Source organism: Egretta garzetta, unplaced genomic scaffold (assembly GCF_000687185.1).
Source record: "Egretta garzetta isolate BGI_Z169 unplaced genomic scaffold, ASM68718v1 scaffold233, whole genome shotgun sequence".
Taxonomy (NCBI): domain Eukaryota; kingdom Metazoa; phylum Chordata; class Aves; order Pelecaniformes; family Ardeidae; genus Egretta; species Egretta garzetta.
Window position 1 is genome coordinate 1715441 of NW_009259194.1, and position 12333 is coordinate 1727773.

Consider the following 12333-nt stretch of genomic DNA (forward strand, 5'->3'; position numbering starts at 1 on the left):
ACAGTAGTTCAAGTCCTAATTGAATTTCTGACAGAAACTTAATTCTGTTTAGGTTTTTTGCTTCCAGGAGGAGGGTGAGTAGATGACACGCTTTCCCTATAGCAATCACTGTCACTTGTTGCTCTTTTCACAATGTGGCATTGACTTCATTTCTTGTTTTGCTCTGCTGCCAACCCAGGGTCAGCTCACGGTGTCCTCTCTCTCACTGCTACCCCCATCTCTTTCCAGGAACAGAGCAGTTTCCCTTCTTGTGCGAAGGAAGAAAGTCGATGGTCAGCCAGTATTATTGCTTCTGTTTTCCCTGACCTCTTCTCCCTGCCGCACAAATGAAATCGAGATCATCCTTTATGTTGTACAATCTCAATTCGTACTCGGCGGTGCAAGGGCCAGATAATGGCATCGGAGTTTCTTCCTGTGGGTCACGAGATCAAATTGGACTCACGGTGGTAATGGGCAAAACTTGCTGCAATTGAACGGCTCTTTCAGCATCCTGCGAGAAAAGAGCGCAGTGGTTCAGCCTGCTCCAAGCCTTGGTCTCTTTTAGGAAGCATACAAGCATTTCGGTCTCAGGTGTCTCTTCTGCTTCAGCGGGCTAAACTGGAGCTGAATTACCTTTAAGGTTCATCAGTTTTGTACCTTCCGTGGGAATTGAACTTGCTAATGAAAGAAATGAAAATACACTGTAAATTCAGAATTCAGATATTTGATTCTTGAAAATGAAGCGCAGTATTATAATGTGCATTAGGGGCATAATTTTGTATATGTGGTAATTTCTATACATAACTCTTGAGTTTGTCGTGGCATTTTTAAAATGGGTGTACGTTTATGCATGCTTCAAATCAGTTTTGCATTTCAAGAGTGGCATAAAGGAGCATTGGCACAAATTATAACCTTGCCCATTTTTCTTTTTTAAAATTTTCACCTTTTGCAAATTTGTCCGTGTATGTTAAGTAATTGCGGATCAGAAGGTGTCTATTATAGATGACTCATGTCGGTTAATAAATGTCTTGGTCTGTTTTAGTCCTTAATTACTTGAGTTGACCTACTCCAGTCAGATCATCTTTGCACGTCAGGAAATAGGTTAAGAAAGTTTGACATCACAAATTGCTGCAGATTTGAGTTGCTGCATGGATACTTCTAAAAAACTGATTGTAACAGAGGAGCCCCAGACCCAAGAGACTCACCAACTCACGGCATGAACCTGTGACTACTTTACCTGGTACAGGCTGAAAAATAGTGAGAAAAAATGAGAGTACTTGTGGCCATCTGATCAGATTTTAGATGAAAAATAGAACAGTTGCAAAATGAAAAGTATTGTGAAGCTTAGGATTCATTGGAATGCAAACAGATCGCTTTAAAGCTTATTACAATGAGTAAAGAGACATCAGCAAACCCAAGTTGTTGAAACGACATGAAATCAGATGCCTCTCAGAAGGGTGGCTTAACGTTGTGGTTTATATCTTCTGTCGGTGTCACAGCGATGTAAAAGGGCACTATGCAACTGGACATCGTGCCCAGCATATTAGGAATTTTGGGCATACCAAAGTGACTCCTATAGCAGTAGGAAGTTTTCATTTGGGTCAAGCAAAACCCACTCCATTTATAAGGCTGTCGAGATGGTTTGGGCCACTGACCTTTTGTGTTTTGTTTCAGAGAGCAGCGTTAACTCATTTTCAAATGAAAACCAGTAATTTGATGTCACGGAAGGCGGAATTACTGATGGCATTTTGCTGATGACTGCGACTGCTCAGTTATGCCTTGAAGCCGCTTTTGTCTTTCAGTGTTTCCTAACACAAATCCAAGTTCAGGTCCCTAGACGGCTTTTATAAGACTGACTTAGAGGACCCAATATGTCAGTGTTAAGCTAAGTTTTTTGAATACAGTATGTAATCCCTTACCCGTATATTTATCTTACCGTTTGCAGTGGAAGGCCCATCTATTTTTCCATCCAGTTGCTCATGAATAAATAATATGACATGCTGTCTCCTCAACAGCTGCTTTTCTCTCCTTCGTTCTGCCAGTGATGCAGAAAGTCACCGCAGATTTGCATATGAAATACCAACTCCAAATCACATTTGTGTGTCCTGGACCAATGCGCAGGAGAATAATGAACCACCAAGCAGTGCTCTTGGATCTCCGTGGGCCAGGTAACTTATTTGAATGTGGCTCAGGTGGTGGCCTATGGAAATTGTTGCTCTCTTATTTAGACTTGGTGTAAATTTAAGCATCCAGCGCGCCCCTGCCCTTTGGAACTATCCATTTGAGTATCAGCAGTGTTTTATAGCTTGCCTGTCGTAATGGAAACAGTTGGGGTCTAAACTGCTGAAAGAGCATTGCGCTTAAAACTGAGCACGTCTTCTGAATTGGAGGCATTGTACAAAATAAAGAGGGCTGAGCGATAAATTTGTATATCGTAATTGTCTGTCTGTGTTATAGAAAGAATGCCTTTCAAATGTGTCTTTTCCAAATTACTCTTATTGTTGTTTCTTCGGGGCATAAAGATCTTTGATGAAAGAAAGAGGAAAAAATAACAACAGCAAAACTATCTCTTTGTAATGGTAGAAAATAGTTACATAAAATATGGGAGTCTGAGAAATCCAAAAAAGGCAAAAAAAACCCAAATTAAAAAAAAACAAACCACAAAAAACCCAAACCAAAAAAACCCCCAAAAACTAAAACCCTAGAATAAAAAAAGATCTTCAGCCTGCCAGGACACACACATGGGCTTGTCCTTCTGAACTCTTTACTGCTTGTGTGTCCGGTGCTTACGTCCTACACTACAAAGTCTCAGAAGCTGTCCTGTGTATGCCACAGCTGTGTGTTGACCCCAGTGCCCATTGCTGCTCTTCTTTCTGTTGGATGTACCCAAATCTGTGAGCCAGAAAGGTTTGAATTTCTCTCCTGGATCTGGGCAACAGGAAAAGGGCTTCCGCGGCTTGTGGTACCAGGTTGGATGGGGCTGTGAGCAACCTGATGTGGTTCAAGGTGTCCCTGCTCCTGCAGCGGGGTTGGGCTGGGTGACCTCTGGGGGTCCCTTCCAACCCAAACCATTCTATGATTCTAGCATGAATCACATCTGCCTTGCAGTGTAGAGCCTAAATAACTTCAGTGGTAGTGCAGTTATAATACACAGAGTTGTGCAAGGCTGTACATTTTTTAAAAGATAAAAATGAGGGTTTTAAATATCAGAGATGTACATAATGTATAACAATCCATTAAAAAATAGGGGAAGGACTGGGATAAATTTAAGAAACATAAGCAAAAGAAAAAAAAATGTCTTGGGCAACTGTGCTATAAGCCAGGTAGAACTATAGTTAGGTGGCAAGAGCTTGCAAGAGAGAAGGCTCCGACAACCAAGTGGTGTGTATGTCTAAGTGCTCATACCCCAATATATGTATTTTTACACAAGAACAGAGTTAAGTTTGTTAGTACAGTATAGAGATGGTGGATATGCAGGAAAGGTAAGTTTCGAAGAACTATAGGTGGGCATGAATGAGGAAGGTTAAGCCCGGAGCAACGGACCCAAACCATGGATGTAAACCAAATCCTTCTGCTTCCAGCACGTAGCTGCGTCCGCTCATGAAATCTGGGTCTGTGCCTGCTTCTGGGATTCAAGATGGCAGAGTCGCGGCTGAGGCATCCCACACTTACGTACCGGAGAAATTCTTACTTTTGCTGTTTTGATTTTCAGTTTATTTTAGATGTGAAATAGTGATTTATTGTCGTGGTTATTCTGACTGGATGCAATCCAGTACCCAAAGTCTTCTAAGTAGGGCAGGGTGTTAAATGGCTTGATAGAATCGATGCATTCTTTTGATTGCAGTTAATTTGTAAATCAATTAACTAAATCAAAGGATAAAAAGCTGAATTGGCAACAAGGGCAAATTGGGGGTTTTGTTGGTGAGTTTTTTTCCCCTCCTTCTAGATAGAGAGATACGTTTGCTAATACGTAGGAACCAGTGGCAGATCCTGAAACGTCAGCTCTGTCGGTGGAAAGCACAGTAAGTCTGGACAAGACAGCAATATCTGGAAAATCAAGCTTGTGTTAAATAGTATGTTGTGGGAGAGTCCTAAGCAAATGAGATAGCTTGTTTAAAAAATAGTAATTTAGGAAAAAAAAAAAATCCTTAATCTGGTGTTCACAATTGAAAGAAGGCATCTCTCTTACAGAAGAACTAAAGAAGATCTTCTGAAGAAGATCTAAAACTAGGACTTGAAAGCAGAAAATCAGAACTATGCTTCTTACTTTCTGAGGAGGCAATTCCACCTTGAAATGAATATGAGTGTTTTCCAAAGCGCTGGTTTCTTCGGCTGTTGTTAGAGAGCTGTATTCTTTAAAATCCTGCCTGTTTAGGAACGTCTACCCCCCACCAATTGGAAAAATGTGATCATAAAACTAACACACACAGAACGTGACAAAATATTTTAAAGTAGGAATTTTAATGCTGCAGTATCATTGAAGTGACAATATGTGGACAGGTCTCCATGAGGGATTTTCTTTAAAATAAGCCATTTGCTTATTTCCTGCAGATTGCTGAAAGTTTCCACGTTGCGCGTGGTCAGTTGTGACGTAGCGAATGATGTAGTTTGGGGAGAACATTCCTTCCCAATAAGTTTCTGAATCTGAAAAGTGAAGTCTCAGCCTCTGTTTAATTGTTTTTTAGGAGCCCTTAAAAAATGAAGTCTTCTGCTTTAATACTCTCTTTCATTGTATTTTATAGTTAAAATGTAGTTTCTGTGTTTGCTTCTATTTTCCTTCATTTCCACCTTTCTTTTTTTGCTTTATCTTTCCCTGTAGAGTTCCTTTTGCTTTGCTTACATGGAAGTAGGGATCAGGGAGACCCTAGTGCTTTCTGGAACTGATTTGGGCAACTCTATAAGCAAATCCATGTTGAATGAAGCATTTTACAAGATCAGCTTAAACCCAGATAATAGCAGGCTAAAAAGTGCATGTTTCCCTTCAGTTGCTAATTGATCTGATGCTAATTAAAGGGAGGACCAGATCAAATATTTGGTTTGCTTTCAAACTCTGATTTACACCTGTTGGTGTAATTCAAGAAAATATACGTGGCTTCATTTAGGCAGAGATTTGATGCTTATATATTAGCGTAAGTCCATCCAGATGAACGCAGCCCAAATGGTAAGGGGGTATCCAATTACTTTTGTCTCAGCCAACAAACGTGCTACTCTAATTAAAAGTCTGCATGGAATATTTATAACCAAGGAGAAAAAGAAAAACTCCCTACAGTAAGTCTGCCAGAAGCAATGAGTGCAGAGTGGAAATCCTCCGAGTAAGGGAATTGTGAACTTTTCTGTAATGTTTGTCTTTGTTTTCCCAGCTCTGAGGGCCTGAATGACAGTTTGGATAAAATATATATGGTGGTATTAAAAAATAGATTCTTGAGTTTACTGCAGAAATTACTAGATGATAGTGTGTCGCTTGCCTTACTTAGGAGGCTAGAGGATGGTTATAATGTTATTTACTGGTCTTAAAAATTGCACGAGTGCCTACTATAGGTGAGAGCCCATTCCGAGAAGCTGGCGGTACCGAGGGCTGACTGCAGATGAGCAGCTGATCCCAGTCCTAGGGGAAAGTTTCCCTTTCCTCGATAATCTCAGAATGCCTCTTGGAGTACGTTTCATCAGTGGATTCTGAAGGACTTGGCATCATTGCTACCGCGCTACAGATTTGTGGGGACATGGGAAAAGGAACTGCCTTATCTAAGGGTCACCTACAGCAAACGCCAGAGCCAGAAACACGAGTCTCTGGATCGCTGCTCTCCTCGCTGCCCTGCCTTACGTTTCCCATGCTTGGGTTGTTTCTGAGGTTCTATGCGCCCTGCTGGCATTCACAAATATCCTTCATAATGGCCCCTTTTTTGTGAGGTTCTGAGTTTAGCGTGCTAAGCAGCGCTGAAGTGAGCAGTTACTCAGCCCTGTGCTGCACACAGCAGCATATGGATTACTAATACTCCTCAAAGCGGTATCCGCCAAAGCTGTGGGTGATGAGCAGCTTTTAAGAAGAGTCCCTGTTGTGTCTCTGTATGGGAAAATGAAACACTAGGTGTCTGGTTCCCAAAAATGCAAAACTAAAATTTTATGTGCTATGACTCTGGAGATATTCAAGGCCCTCCTGGATGAAGTCCTGTGTAGAATGCTCTAGGAGAGCCTGCTTGAGCAGGGGGGTTGGACTAGATGATCTCCTGAGGTCCCTTCCAACCCTTGCCATTCTGTGACTTTTTTTTTTTTTCCCACCAGCGATGATCCTGATTATGTATTGCACAAATCTAATTCTTGTGGGGATTGTTTTAGTTTTTTATTCTCCCCTCCCTTCTTCCTGCAGTATTGAGCATAACGCCGTACACCCTCTTACGGGGTGAAAACAAAAAAGCCCAGTTGGGTGGTACGTGCCCTACAAGTCATCTTGCTGTTGCATGGAAAAGGGATGGGAGCAGTTGGGAGCAGATAGGAATGTTTATGCTTCATTTATATCATCTTTATCTGAATGAAGCTCACCCCATAATTCCTGTGAGGTCTCTTCCCTTTGCTTTTCCGTAATTTCATTGCTCTGGAAACTATTTAGAGCACCGTGCGGGTTGGGGGAGAGAAGAAAAGGAGGGGTCTGGTCCTCTTGTGCCTCTGGCGCTCGTTTAGCACATCGCTTGGCTTGGTGGGTTGGGAGCGCGCCGACGGCTGCTGACGCGAAGCGTTTGCCTTCTCCGGCCAACGACGGCCGGCTGCCGACCTGCTCCCATATCCGACAGAGAACGGCAGCAGGAACGCGGGTGCTTACATGCCACTGGGGCTTTCTTACAAATCCCTGCTATGGAATTGTCTGACCTATCTATAAAAGTGTAATGCTACTGGAAAGGCTTTTATCCACATGTAGCTACTTAAAACCTCATTTCTAGGGAATGAATTTTAGACAGAACCTGGTTGATTTTTATCCTTGCAAAAAGTTCCTGTCAGTCCAATAGAGCTTTTATTTCCTTTTTTTTGGTAGTCTTTTGGTTTAGAGAGGCATGTTAATTGTCAGAGGCAAATTCAAATCTCTTAACCTCAGAGGAATTTGTTTATTAACTATATGTCCACATGATATGTGAAATATTTAAATACATGTATTTAATCCAGGGTTTATAGCAGCATCTGCTCCAGTAGACTGTGTTGCACAGTTTTCCTGCAATAAGTAGAGCCTTCTGATATTTTTAGCACCTCATCCACTCTGCTGTCCGCCAGTATAATTATAGCAATCATCATCTTGTTCCCCCAAAAAAGGGAAATAACCAAACTTCCCTGACTTTCAGGGACTTTAGAACTGTTTCCCTGCGCTCAAGGGCTTCATTTAATCTTATTTTGTCCCGTGGCAAGTGGTCTGGCACTGATGGAGCGAATCAGGGCTCTGGTACAGGGACTTTCTTAAAGATTCCGGATTGTTTGCAACAGGTTTGCTGCTCTACCTGATATGGAGGAAGGCAAGTTGTAAGTTAATTCCTCAAAGGCTGGAAGGATGACAACGTTAGTAGGAATATAGGTGTGTGTTTCTGTTGCTTCAGGTTCCCAGAATTTTCTTTTGATCTTGCATGTGTTCTTTAGTATGTTGCTCTGGAAAAAAAAACACCCAACACCCCAGAACTGAATAGTACATGAAATATCTGACCATCTTTTTCCTTAATGCTTCCTAACAATTGGATTTGGTTTTCTTTAAATTTTTGTGGGGACTTAATAATGTACGATAATATATTATATTATTAGAATGTACTATAATTTTCAATGCGGATGTCTGTTTTTCAGAGTTGCCATCGATGCTTCATTTTCTGATGTTTTGAGCATCCATCTTTGTGGTTTCTTTTTTTCCTGTTGGAGACCTATTGCAACCAAATGTAGAAATGCTTTTCCTCTTAACATAGACTTTAAAACAAACAAAAAGGGCAGGGGAAACTCTTGGTTTTTCAGTGTAAAAATTATGGTTTGACTACTGAGGAGGGTAGCTTGGCAGAAGCAGAAGAAAAAAACAAAAGGAAAAGCTTTAAAATATTTTTTTAATAGTAATTTTAAGGAGCTAAGTTTTCTGAACTGGCTACAAGAAGTCATTAAGCTGGAATTTGGATTTGCATCATGAAATGCACATAACAGAATCTGTACGTGTGACAGAACTTGCTCCATCGCTAATGAAAGTTCATTATGGATCTTTGCATATTCTCCTGAACAAGGCCAACTCATTCTGCCCCAGTAGATCAATTAACTTTTCTCCACCATCTGTTCGGCCAGCCATTAGTTCTGTCAACATTGCATCTTCTGGTGGCTTTCAACGGCATTCGGGCTTTAGGAAGCTGGAGAGGAGGCAGGAGTCAGCGGCGCGCTGGAGTGTGCTTGCTGTACGCTGTGTTAGCAGGCTGAAAGACCTTGAAAAGGGTCTTGAACAAGAGGACTTACCGATGGTGGACAGCGATTCTATCTGTAGCTCTTTCTTCATTCAATTAAATAAGTGCTGGATTTGGTGTTCCTCATGGCTTCGAGAATCATGTAAGCAATTCTGTCACTGCAGTTGTAGCCCTCGCAGAAGCCTGATTCTAATTTTGTAAAAAAAGTGATGTAGTCTCTCCCCGAACTTCGGTGAGATTCGGATCAGCCCATAGGAGACCAAGGAGTATGGGTCTAGTGAATTATGGAAGGGCTTTGAACGGTGTACTGTGCTTAGAAGCGCCCTCTCAGAACGTCACGCCTTTGTTAGGAAGGCACAAAACATTGAAGGCTGTTGAGATCAAGGACACCTGATAGCCACTGGGTCTGTTTGAAAGTCTGTCTGCCGAGCGCTCTGCCCCAAGATATACCATGTACTTACGTAGCTGTGAAGGTATTTCTCATCTGCTAATGCTCCTGTAGAATGGAACATAGGAATATAGCTACAAACCCTACAGATTGTATGTGCCGGTGTTAAAAGATGCTTGCAAATCCTTGGGGAGAAAAAGGGAGTTTCAACAAATGGGATGGTTTTGGGGTACAGTGCCTTGGTTGGAACATCACCTCTTTGGGCCTGTGCAAGGCTCAACATTTCTTTTTCTTTCTGAAGAGTAACCAGTATTGCTTTTTACTTCTGAAATAACTTCTTAGCAGCGATCCTGCATTGTTCGGTGCTCAGAACTCCCGGTCATGCGTGCAGTAACAAAGTGGTATGAGCACAAAGAGGAGAATACAAAGAAACTTTAGGGAAGAAATGTATTTACTGTTTGAGAGGATTTTGCCCTACAGAAAAGCAAAGCGGAGAGTTTTATTTTTAAATCATGAAAAAACTGTCAGATGTATCTTAAAACATGGAATCGTACTTGCTGCGTTATCTACCATGCCAAGTCAATAAGCTTCAACTTTAAGCACCCAGCAGATATGTTGCCTTCGATCATATATGAAATTTAGATTAGAAATAAGGAAGAAGTTCTTTACTATGAGGGTGGTGAGGCATTGGAAGGGGTCTCCCAGAGAAGCTGTGGAGGCCCCATCCCTGGAGGTGTTCAAGGCCAGGTTGGATGGGGCTTTGAGCAACCTGGTCTAGTGGAAAGTGTCCCTGCCCATGGCAGAGGGGCTGGAACTGGGTGATCTTTAAGGTCCCTTCCAACCCAACCCATTCTATGATTCTGTGAAATACAAATACCGAAGCTATGGTCTGTAGGGTTCCTTCCTTACTTGTTGTGTAAGTTAGAAGGCAGGTACAATGGGTGAAGCAGGGGGTTGGGCACAGGACAGTACTACCTGCTTGAAGCACCCCGATGCCACCCTGGAAGAGGAGATGATGTCCCTGGCATTAACTTAGGGTTCCCACTTGATGATACTTCAGTTGGATTAACTGAAAGTGCCACAGATAACCTCTGAAAAGAAAGATAATGCTGGCACAGCTGTTCATAGAACAGTGAGGTGATTTATGGAGCTGATCCAACTGAAAAATAACTGATTTCTTAACTTTCTTGAGGTGCTTTTAAGCTGGATTCATTACCCAAACCAATTCACCATGCGAACAGACACCCGCTTAGGCTGTCGCATGGGAAGGAATGTTGTGAGAGCATGAGTGAGTGCTCAGGACAGAACTGGAGATGTTTTTGAAAAGTCTTGTCTAATCAGATTGTAATGACATATAGTGACCACCTTCTTGCCACGCAACCCATGAATTCAGGGAAGATATTTTTAATGAGGAAACTTTGTGTACATAACATTAAAAGGGGAGAAAAAAAAGATTGTTTCCTATTTTCTTCTTCTGTGGTGAGAATGACAGCGACCCATATTAGGAACTAAATGGTCTGGAAAGTTATAATTAAGAGAAAACAAACGTTTTGTTGTGAAAACACAACACTGAGCTGCAGCTTTTAAGGAAGGAGGCAAAGTATTCACGCCCACCGGTGAAACATCAGAAATTGTTTCCTTCAGAATTCCAGAAAGAAATCTAAGGTAATTCACTCCGCAATTCTTCAATTGTGTTCTTTTCTATTGAAAAATGATGTTTTAATCTGAGTCTTTTACATGTAAGCAAGCATCCGAGTGAGTCCGGTCATGACCGGCTGTTATAGTGTCCCTTTCTGGAGCTTGAGGGTTTGGGTCTGTTTTAAAAACTCAAAAGGGTTTCATCCAGTGCAAAATGGGATTGCTTTAGAGAACTGATGGAAATTTTCTTTCGATACCTAAAGTTTCTTTTGTTATTTTGCCTTAAGATTCCATATTCTGCAAATGGAAATTCTCGAGCTGGACGTGGTCATTTACTCTGTACAGGTCTTGACAGCACAGTGAGACAAACTCATTCCATATATTCCCAAATATTCCGTATTTTCTGAAGTGAATATATGGGATGTATCCCTGGCTTTTGACAGATTTGAAGCTAGAAATGTTCTATCTCAGGAATGCTTATAGGCACAGTGCTACTCCTGCTCCTCAGTTGGTGTTGGTCCTAGAAGGCACACGCAATACGCACGGCTCTAAAGTAGGCTCTGCGCGGCCAACGTGCCAAAAAGTCCCATTGCTTTCCTAGTGTCAGCAAAATGACCTCATTTGTGTGTTCGTGTCACCTAACTTGTTATTGCTCGGCTGTCCTGCAGCATTACAGACCTCTGGCTTTCAGAGTTTTTCCTTCATCTCTGCAGAAATGAATCGGTATTAACGACATTATGGTTATCAATAGCAATAATCGTTACCCAGTTCCTGTTGCCTTCGAGATAGATTACTTTTCTACAGAAATGGTTACTCTGGGCCCTTCCTCGCTTACCGTTTTGCACTCTGCACCTGGGTACTTCAGTAAATCATTCATTATATCACATTTTACCATATTTATCAATATTGTAGCCAGCTGTTTGTGTCTTGGTGGTTAATGTCTTGTTGATGCTTCCCTCAGAATTTCCCGCTTTCGAAGGCTTAGAAATTAGCTTTAAAAAAAGAAAAACAAACCAGAAACCTCCAGCTGAAAATTCAGACTGTCGTCAGATAGGAAAGTGCTTTAAAGATCTGTTAAGCTGTGTAATGGGCTCTCAGGGGAAGGGATGGGAGCCCTTATTCTTGAGATCTTTCAGCGTAGCTTGGAACAAGCGCTGTGTTGCCGACTGCACGGAACAATCTGCCGTTAGCAGAGGGATTGCTTTGGGTTTTATTTAGAGAGTAACAGGAGCGAGCAGCGAGACCACAAGAAATGCCACCAAATATCAAGTTACCAAGCGTTTCTTGTGAGAGTAGATCAAATGTTTGATATGGAGGGGTGATGCTGAATTGCTAGCAAAGATAGACTTGGGTTGACCTAGTTCAAGCTTGTCACCTCTGCCTTTCCAGGATGCAACATCTGAAGATGGCCACATAACTTAAACAAGTAGAGAATACTTGTCATGGATGGAGTGAGAGGGAGGCAAAAATAATACGGTTTATTGGTGCAAAACAGTGAGTTAACAAAGGTCAGTGGTAAATGTGGCAATAGTTTATGAGATTCGATGGCAAGGTACACTTTGTTATTTACTGCACAGAGGACAGGGTCAGACAGGACTGTCGGGGAGACTCTCCCGTTGGGTCAGGAGGTTCAGAAAAGATCCCCTTGCTTTCTAAACTCCCTCAGAGAGGAGTCTAGGTGCGGCTGGATCCAATCCTAGTCCCAGACTTGGTCAACAGTTTATGTCTAAAGGATTATATATGCGCAATTAATCCTTTATGTCACTTAGCTAATACTTCCAAGGTAGCATGCTGTTAGTCACTTACTGAGAATCTATCGTGGTAAGGAATCTCTCAACCTCGAGGCATAACCTTGAGAGGCGTCCCTGCTCAAGAGGAGATCCTGGCGTGCAGCCCGCTGCTGTGCAGGAGAGCTCCAAGGGCTCT